The following is an 8,908-nucleotide window of genomic DNA, read 5'->3' as shown; positions in this document are numbered from 1 at the left end:
TTCCTCTCGGGCGCCCGGGCTCCCCTTGGTGCTCTCACCTGTCGGTGCTCGGCTGTGGGGAGCGAAAGCCCCACGGCCATCCCATTTTCTCACGCAATTGTGTTTTCTGGCTCTGGAAATTCAGATATAGTCGAGTTTTGTGCATGGCGATGTGTGCAGCCCTACAGTTTGCTTCACTGGGGAGCCCAACACCACCAAGAATGGTGGGCTCTGTTGGGATGGAGTCATATCCTGGGGTGTGAGGGCAGCAGGCAACCCCAAACACAGGCAGTGCGGCCCACACTGAACCTCCATGATGGCTTTTTGCATGGAAGTGCCATCAGGATAACCCAGAATACATCGTCCAGTCCTCTTCTCGCTGTCCCCAGGGGAGACGCAGCCCTCGGGGGTGAAATCATGAAGTGTATGCACGGACACTTCAGCCGCCTTTATTTTAATCATTTAGGGCTTAAAATAATATGTCTTTAATTAGAAACGTTGCCTTAATTGAATTGTAATCAAGTTTTTAGTTCTGTTAGCCCAGCTAAGCGGGTGATCTAATAACACCCACCTCCTTCTCTCCAAGCATTGCCTGGTTACACCTCTTCTTATGGAGTGATGCGTATTGGGGAGCCTGGGCCAGGGACTGAGGGGTATTGGTGGATGGCAGCTGGGCATGAGCCAGCACTGTGCCCTCGCAGCCCAGAAAGCCAACCGTACCCTGGGCTGCATCCAAAGTAGCGTGGCCAGCAGGGAGAGGGAGGTGATCCTGCCCCTGGAGACACACAAGGTCAGGTTGGAGGGGCTCTGAGCACCCTGATCAAGCTGGAGGTATTCCTGTACATAGCAGGAGAGTTGGACTAGCTGGCCTTTAGGGATCCCTTCCATCTCCAACGATTTTATGATTCTATGAAGAGAGCGCTGCTGCTGAAGCTGTGTGAGCAGAGGATGGTTTGCACGGGGTAGTTCTCGGAGACCCTTTGGGATCTGTTCTCGCAGCAAGATCATTGGGCAGCCCCTGATACTCACACTATAGCCATGGGCTGAGTCTCACGGAAGCCCTGCCCTGCTCTGCTGGGTGCTTGGAGTGGTTGGAAAGGTGTATGATTTTCCATGACCAGGGAGCTGGAGCACTTAGCAAAACCATGGGTAAACTGACGCCCTCCCCAGGGAAAGCTGAGCCCCAGTGACCTGGCAGACCTCAATGTGCTGCCAGATCATGTTTGGCAGCTCTGCCTGGCCCGCAGTGAGCAGATTCGTGTTTCATCTGCTATCCAGGGAAGGATGCTTCAAAGACTGCAGCCACATCTTCACAAAGACTTGCCCATGCTAGGAACCTGCAGCTTGATGCATCCACCAGAGCAGACCTCCAGCAGCCCCAGGGTCCCTACAGTGACTTCCCACCAGGCCAGGGCCTCTGCTCATCTCACCCAACTTCCCCTGGGCTGCACCTCAGCTGCCCTCCTGCCTCTGGCGTAACAGAGGCACAGGGTTAGCAGTGTGTCATGAGAACCACAAGATTTACTTTATCATGCTCAAAATGCTATGGAAGGGCAGCGCTAACGCTGCAAAATCCTCAGACCCAAAATGAGCTAAAAGAGGAAGGATATGGATTATGGTCCAGACTGTATAAGACCACATGCATTTGTTGTTCCGGGATTCCTGCCCAGGTTGGCTAGTGATCATTTAAGGGTCAGCTGTCTGTTCTCTCCTTGTAATTCAAAGCATTAATTCACAGTTTATTAACTTCAGAATATTCATCCCTTCCTTTAAAAGCAACGCTTAATGTTCCTGAGGTCTTTTCACAGGGCACACTCTTTGATTTCTCATGGATTTGCCTTCCTGGAATACTCACACAGAGAATGTGCAGCATTTTAGGGAAGACCGAGTGTCCTGGAGGTAAGGTCAGAAGCAGCCTGCAATGTGGAGATGCTGATCTGAGTGGTGAGCTTTGCCAGAGCGCTCTGCTTTTTAAAGCCTTTTGTACAGTCAAATCTAAGTCCCCATTCACGTGCAGCAGGGAGCAATAAATACTGCTGCAAATGAGACATCAGGATCCCAGGATAGTGTGAGACTAGAAACAAAGCAAAATGCCAAAATAAATAAAACATAGCTAATAGCTACCTCTGGAAAGGTTGCTGTGGGTGACTTTCTCAACATCAGGTAGGAAACCTAAAGTAGGGGCAGTGATCCAGGCCAGCACACAACTGTCTCAGCAATGAGTCACTCCTTTTCCTTGACACTTTTGCAAAATATAAAAAGTAAATGACGCTGAGTCCCTGCAAGGAGATTCCTGCATGACACAGCCCAGACTCACCCAGAGCACCATCTAACCTGTGTGCTGCAGGTGTCCTATGGAAAATAGATCTGTGGCCGTGTAATTAAAGGCTCTGTCATAACTCATATGTGTGAGGACGTTGAAGGACAGCTGTGCAGACAGCCTTGGCGCTGCCATTCCTCAGTGATGGGAGAGCTGTATTTTGGTGTAAGAGGGAGAATGCTGGCCTGCTGTCCCAGCTAAGGGCTGGTAAGAGGTGAGACACAATGCTGGATGCCATTTGGGCTCATGTCGCAGGACCAGCCGTTGCTTGAATGCTGCAGAAACCTGTGGTCCTGGCCACACGAGTTGACACCTCTGTCTTCCCTATTCCTGGTGAACGCTCAGAGCTTTCTCTATTTCAGCCTCCATTAGCCCTGTCTGCCACCAGAACACCCACAGGCAGTCTGGCTCCTCTCATTCTGCTCTGCTGACCCAAGTCACCCCACAGCTCCCAGGCGATCCCCCCTTGCCCAGCCAGTCCCATTCTCTCCAACTCCCTGCCTCATTTGCTTTTCCCTAGATTTTCTATCCCTTCCCTGTTCCTTTTCCCTTTGGGTTTCGTCCCCTCCCTATTCAAATCAGGCCTTTCTTCCCACAGACTTCCCAGAAGCCAAAAGAGGGGCAATGAGGAGCGCAGGGCCAAAGGAGATAATCATAGAATGGCTTGGGTTGGATGGGACCTCAAAGATCAACTTGGCCTTGAACACCTCAAGGGATGGGTCATCCACAACATCTCTGGACCCAACCAGAGAAGACCAGCAGAGATCCCAGCCTGGTGCTGACCCAGAGCAGCAGTTAGTACCTCAGAAAGCCCTGCTGGGGAAGCCCTGCTCCTCCAGGGGAAAGCCCGCACACTGTCATACCACCTTGAGGGTTGAGCAGGTTCACAGAGGCTGAGAAGCTGTGACAAACCCTCCTCTGGCCTGTAGCAAAGCTGTATAATTTGTCCACACCAACGGGGGAGAGAACAGTGTCTCACCGAGCCGGCAAAACAAAGCCTCCGTGACACAAAAACTGTCCTTCTGCCCAAGGCCAAGCCCTTGCTTGAAGCCCAAGAAGACCCAAAGCTTTCGTCCCCTGGGCCAGACTGCAGGTGTGCTTCCTCTAGCCCAGCAGACGTAGGGGTGGGCCAGTATTTCCAGAACAAACTAAATAAACATGCCTGATTCAAGCGGAGGCAATCACTCACTACCAAAAATTTCTGCTCTGTTGGTGATGCTTTGACAAAGTTATAAGCTAGTGAAAACAGGGTCTTAAAAGGGGAAGTGTCGGCAACCTTAATAATAGGAGCAGCTCCCGGCCACACCTATAATTAAGGGCCTTTATTGTTTTTTTCCATATACCTCACCTTTTTTTATCCTTGTGGCATTCCCAACTTCTGTCAGCCACCCACACAGGCCTGCTTTGTTTAAAAAAAAAAACAAAAAAAAGCCACAACCAAATGGAAAAAAACAAACAAACATTGGAGTGTACCCCTGGGGCTGCGTGAGGGCAGAGGGGTACAGCGTAGAGACGGGACTCTGAGCTCAATCTGCAGCATCTTGTCTGAAGATGTGTAGCCCCATCCTCCAACCTTCGTGTTTTTTGCAGAAAAGGGGCTGAATGGATCCTTGTCTCTGCAGTTCTGACCCCATGGCAGAGCCATCGGCTTGGGCAGTCCCATCCCATTGTCCTGGAGGCAGGCTGCTGCCTCTCTTTCTGCACAGTATCAGGGTGGCTTTAGGCACAGCCTCTGGTGGGAAGATGTGCAGCTCATGGAGAAGGGAATTAGCCCTGATCCTGGAGCTCTGAGGCACAGCCCTCAATCTCTCTTAGGAATGAAAGGTCAAAGACCTGAGGAGTCATGTTCATCCCTGTCAGAAGATTTTCAGGTCAGACCAAGTGAAATTGGACAGGAGGCAGCCAGGCTGTGAAATGATTTGTGTTTAGGAAGCTGGTTGGAGGAGAGACTGAGTACAGCAATGGAGGTCAGAGGAGGTCTGCAGAGACAGGAGGAAGGCAAATAGTGCATCCTTCTTCAAAAAAATCCAAGAAGTTGATCCTGGGAACTGCAGGCTGGTCAGACTCATTTGGTACAAACCAGGTGCTCTTGGAATACATCTCCAGGCACACAAAGAAGAGGGTGTCAGTGTAGATTTTACTGAAGGTAAATCACACCTGGCCAACATGATCATCTGTGATAAAATGACCAGCTCTGTGGGTGAGGGGAAAGCAGTGGAAGTCATTTACTTTGGACTCAGCCAGGCTTTCAGTGCCATCTTCCTTGTCATATTCCTTTGTCCAAGGAAGTCTGATTTACTCTGTTAGATGGACAGAAAGCTGTGTCCATCTAAAAGCCAGAAAACTGGCTGACTGTCAGGAGGCAGTGGTTAAGGGGGGTCTGGAGAACCTGATGTTTCACATGGGTGTCACTGATCGGGAGGAGGTGATAGAGTGCTTTCCCACCAAGCTGGTGTGGAGGGGGAGCCAAGTGATCTGTTCAAGGGCACATCCTATCAGACAAAACAAGTCTTATGGGGAGCAGCTGAGGGAACTGAGATTGCTCTGCCTGGAGAATAGCTCGGGGGAGACCTCATTGCTCTCTACAGTGACCGGAAAGGAGGTTGTGGTGAGGTGGGGGTCAGCCTCTTCTCCCTGGTAATGAGAGACAGGACGAGAGGGAATGGCCTCAAGTTGTGCCAGGGGAGGTTTGGATTAGATATTTAGGAACAATTTCTTCTCAGAAGGAGCGGTGCTGCAGTGGCACAGGCTGCTTAGGGAGGTGGTGGGGTCACCATCCCTGGAGGTGTTCCAGAGCCATGTGGATGTGGCACTGAGGACATGGTCAGTGGGCATGGTGGGATGGGCTGATAGCTGTACTAGGTGATCTTAGAGGTCTTTTCCAACCTTAATGACTCTTTGATTCTATAAGGTGAAAGAAGAGAGATCCAGTATGGATAATAGGAAAATATTTCTGTCCCTGAGGAGTCAAACATGGGAAAAAGTTGCCCAGGTGAGAGCCTGTGTGGCTGTATTGAATGGAAAGCACACGGGGCAGCATCCTGGTGACCCCACAGAGCATCGTGGAGAGCGTTGGAAATGTAAGCCTGCTGCACACGGTGAAGATCCCCCCCGTGCTGGCGGGAGTGCGGCATTGACGCCAGCCTGTGATTCACGGCAGCGCAAACTGGTGGCGAGTGAGGATCCGACGGTGTGTGAGTGAGTCCCATGCGCTCTGGGGGGGCGGTGCGGGCGGTTATGAAACCAGCTTGCCCAGTCAGAGTAATTCATGTGCTGCTGTAGGAGGGATGGGAGAGATAAACAACGCGCCGGGAGATGGGAGGGCAGGGAGGATGGCTTAAAATGCAGCTTCCCGGCATGCCGTGCTGGATTTGTTCAGCATCTCAGCCCGGCTCCTCTGTGATTCTTATGCAAGGGGTTTCTCTGGAAGGGACAGCCTGTCCTTTCTAGCCGAGCGCCAGGCACAGAGCACCGACTAACAAAAGGCCATCTCACCACATATCCCATGCGGCCAGCTGGGCCGAGGATAAGCACTTTATTGCTTGCTTTCAGTCCAGTGTGATTGAAGCGTGATGAGCAGGAGGAGCACCCCAAATACCGACAGCCCCATCGCCAGCACGGAGTTCAACTTGCACTGCGCCATTGCTCTTGGGGGGCTGATGCACCTGGGTGTGCTCTGAACATGCTGGTTTCTGTCTGTGAAGCTCCAGGTGGGGTGTTCTGGTGGAGATCTGGAGACTGGGGTGTGTCTGTTGGGAACGGGCACTGTGCTTGATCCTCCAGGGCTTCTGCAGGTGGCAATGTGAATGAAATGGAAGCTATACACGTTCCCAGGGAGCTATGACGTCCTGACCATGTCTTCACTGCAGCTGCAGACTCTTCTAGGAACTATTTCTGATTTATGGCTCCCAGTCTTCCCAACTGCACAGAAGTGGCAGGTCAAACCCAAAGAGACACGGACAGCCTGCTGCTGGATGGGCAGCTTGTCACTTGCCAGTAGCAATTTCAAGCTCCTTGCCCTCTCAGTTGCAACTGCTTTGGCGACTGCACCGTATCCTCCAGCTGACAACTTCAGTGACTGCAGTGCTGGGACATCCAAACAACTCTACCCATGTGCTGTCACTGGGATTCCCAGATATTACCAGCTCCCAAGTCTCAAGACGTGCTATTTCAAATCAGGGGCCAGCACCAAAATAATCCTGCTAATTTCAGAGGCCAAAAAAACTTTGAAAGCTCAAATATCCAATGTCTCACAGACTATTTCAGGATGGTGTTTGTGTCCATCCCACATTTCTTCAAAGGCACCAGGGCAATGAAATCACATCATTCCACTTAGCAATATGTATTTCCTCTTCCCACACTGCCTACTTTTGGGCAGCTCCAGGACTGTGTGCCTAGAGCCACAGCTGCTCAGAAAGCAGAGGGATTGCTCCCTGTGGATGCTTCCTCCTGAAGGGGATGTGTTCAAAGGCAAAGTAAGAGTGAATGGCCCATTGACTGCTCTGCTCTCATTGCTTTTTCCCAGAAAATGAGATAAACACAGGAGCACAGACTCCGTGTGGTTTGCAAGCCAGGCTGTCATTACCTTATATCCCAAGGGGATATGGAAAGGTAGGTTGCCAAAAGAACTCTCAGGGCATTGCAAACCCTCTGCCTACAAGCTGTGCTTCATACTGGCCAGGGCACATCCCAGTGGGGCATTTCTCCACTTCCACACAAGTTCATGACTGCCTGGGGCAGGAAAAAGGCAGCTGCTACAGCAGCACAACTCTACTACAGCGTAGATTGTGTGTGCCACACTGAGGGGCTGCATAGTGGAAAAGTGGAGAAAAATCTCATACGTTGAGCATCTGCACCAGCCGTGTTGCAGAGGTGACAACTGAAGGGACAATAACCAAATGGTCTGTCTAGGAACTCAAGTATTCCCTGTGCAACTTCCCAGATTGCCACAGCTTTGCACAGAGAAGAAATCAAAGTGTCAGTGCATATCTGAACTGCTTTCAAAGCCAGTAGCCACTCTGTGAAAGCTGCTGAGGTTTTACAGAGCTGATAGTTGATGGCATGGCATAAAAATCCCTGACCCCTCCGTCAGCCATCCTGAACTTTACTGTGGGCTGAAGATCCATGGGCACATCGGTACCTCCAGAGCTGGCATTGTCTGCAGGACAGAAAGGGAAATATTCCCATCCTGACCTCCAGCTGAGACTTGCAGCCATCCCTGCGCCCCATCCCTGCACCCGACTCCCAGCCCTGCTGAGCCCGCAGCTGCTCGGGTTGCTCGGAGGCAGTGCTGCGAGGCTCGCTGCCATCCCTAGGTGGTGCTCTGAGGACAGGCAAGGGCCGAGCTCCCCGGCGTGCTTGCGCCGTGGTTTCCCGGCCGTGGGTCCCGCAGCGCACCGGTGGGCCGGGATTGCGGCAGCCCCCAGCCGGGTCCCCAGGGCTGGACGCAGCTCCTCCAGCAGCTCGTTCCCACCTCAGCCCCTCTGGTTTTCAGCCGCCAGCCCACGCAGCCTCGCACTGAGAGACCCCCACGTCTCCTGCCCACCCTGCTGCTTCTCCCCCAGCCTGCCCAGTGCCCCCCAAGCAATGTGCTCAGCTCCCCCAGCCCCACACGCTGCCTTTTTCCACCTCTCCCCCTCTTGCACAGCCCACATCATTTGTCCCAGCATCAGCAGAAGGCTGGGGCTGCAGGGCTTTTCCAATAGCGGCGCTCCATTAGGGCCCAGCTCTGCAATTCACCCCAGGCAATGGCAAAATTCCCATCGACTTAGCAGGGGCAGGAGCAAGCCCTTAATGGCCTGGGAAGAAGTAGAAGCTGAGCAGAGGTCACACGCCTGTGTGCAGCCGACTCTTCTTCATTCTGGGACAACACCAAAGCCGAGCTGGTTGCAAAAAAGCACTTTTGTTTGGAAGCACAAATGTTATCAACATGAATTCCCGATCACAGAAATCCAAACCCATTTTCTCCCTTATTATCATGTTCCTTGAACATATTTTTAGCCGCAGCGTGTATCAAAATGTTTTGCTGAGCAAATTTTGGGTGAGCTGAAAGGTGCCAATGATGGTCTCTTTTCAAAAGGGTTGGCTGAAAGTGTCACCAAAAATAAAACATGAAACAAGTCTCTCAAGTGTCATCAAAAACAACGACAATGTTCAGTTGGAAGCTGGCAGGAGTGAAAGCAGTATAGTTAGCTGTCATGGGGTGCCGGATCTGAGCCAGTGCCTGGATCCTATTCATAGGGCAAAAAGTCCGTTCTCTCTCTGTTAGATTTCTGAGGTTGGAATAGTTTTCAACAGAAGCCAGATCTCAACAAGTGCTGCATAGTCATTCTGTCCATCAGGTCCTGCAGAAGGGAGGCATCTTCTCTGGACCAGATGCATCACCTACATGGAAGGTGATGCTTCACATATCGTACGCAGCTGCACCCTGGTCAAAATCCCATCAGTATTTCTGGCTTGCAGAGCTGATTTGCAGACCCACCTAGCAATGTCCAGTCTTCCTCATGGCAGCTTTCCACAGTGGATTCATCAAGGTTGGCAAAGACCTCCAAGATCACCCAGTCCAACTACCAGCCCATCCCCACCATGCCCACTGACCACGTCCCTCAG

This window comes from Lagopus muta, chromosome 1 (genome assembly GCF_023343835.1).
Source record: "Lagopus muta isolate bLagMut1 chromosome 1, bLagMut1 primary, whole genome shotgun sequence".
NCBI classification, from domain to species: domain Eukaryota; kingdom Metazoa; phylum Chordata; class Aves; order Galliformes; family Phasianidae; genus Lagopus; species Lagopus muta.
The sequence above is the reverse complement of the archived record's forward strand: the minus strand, read 5'-3'. Positions refer to the sequence as shown.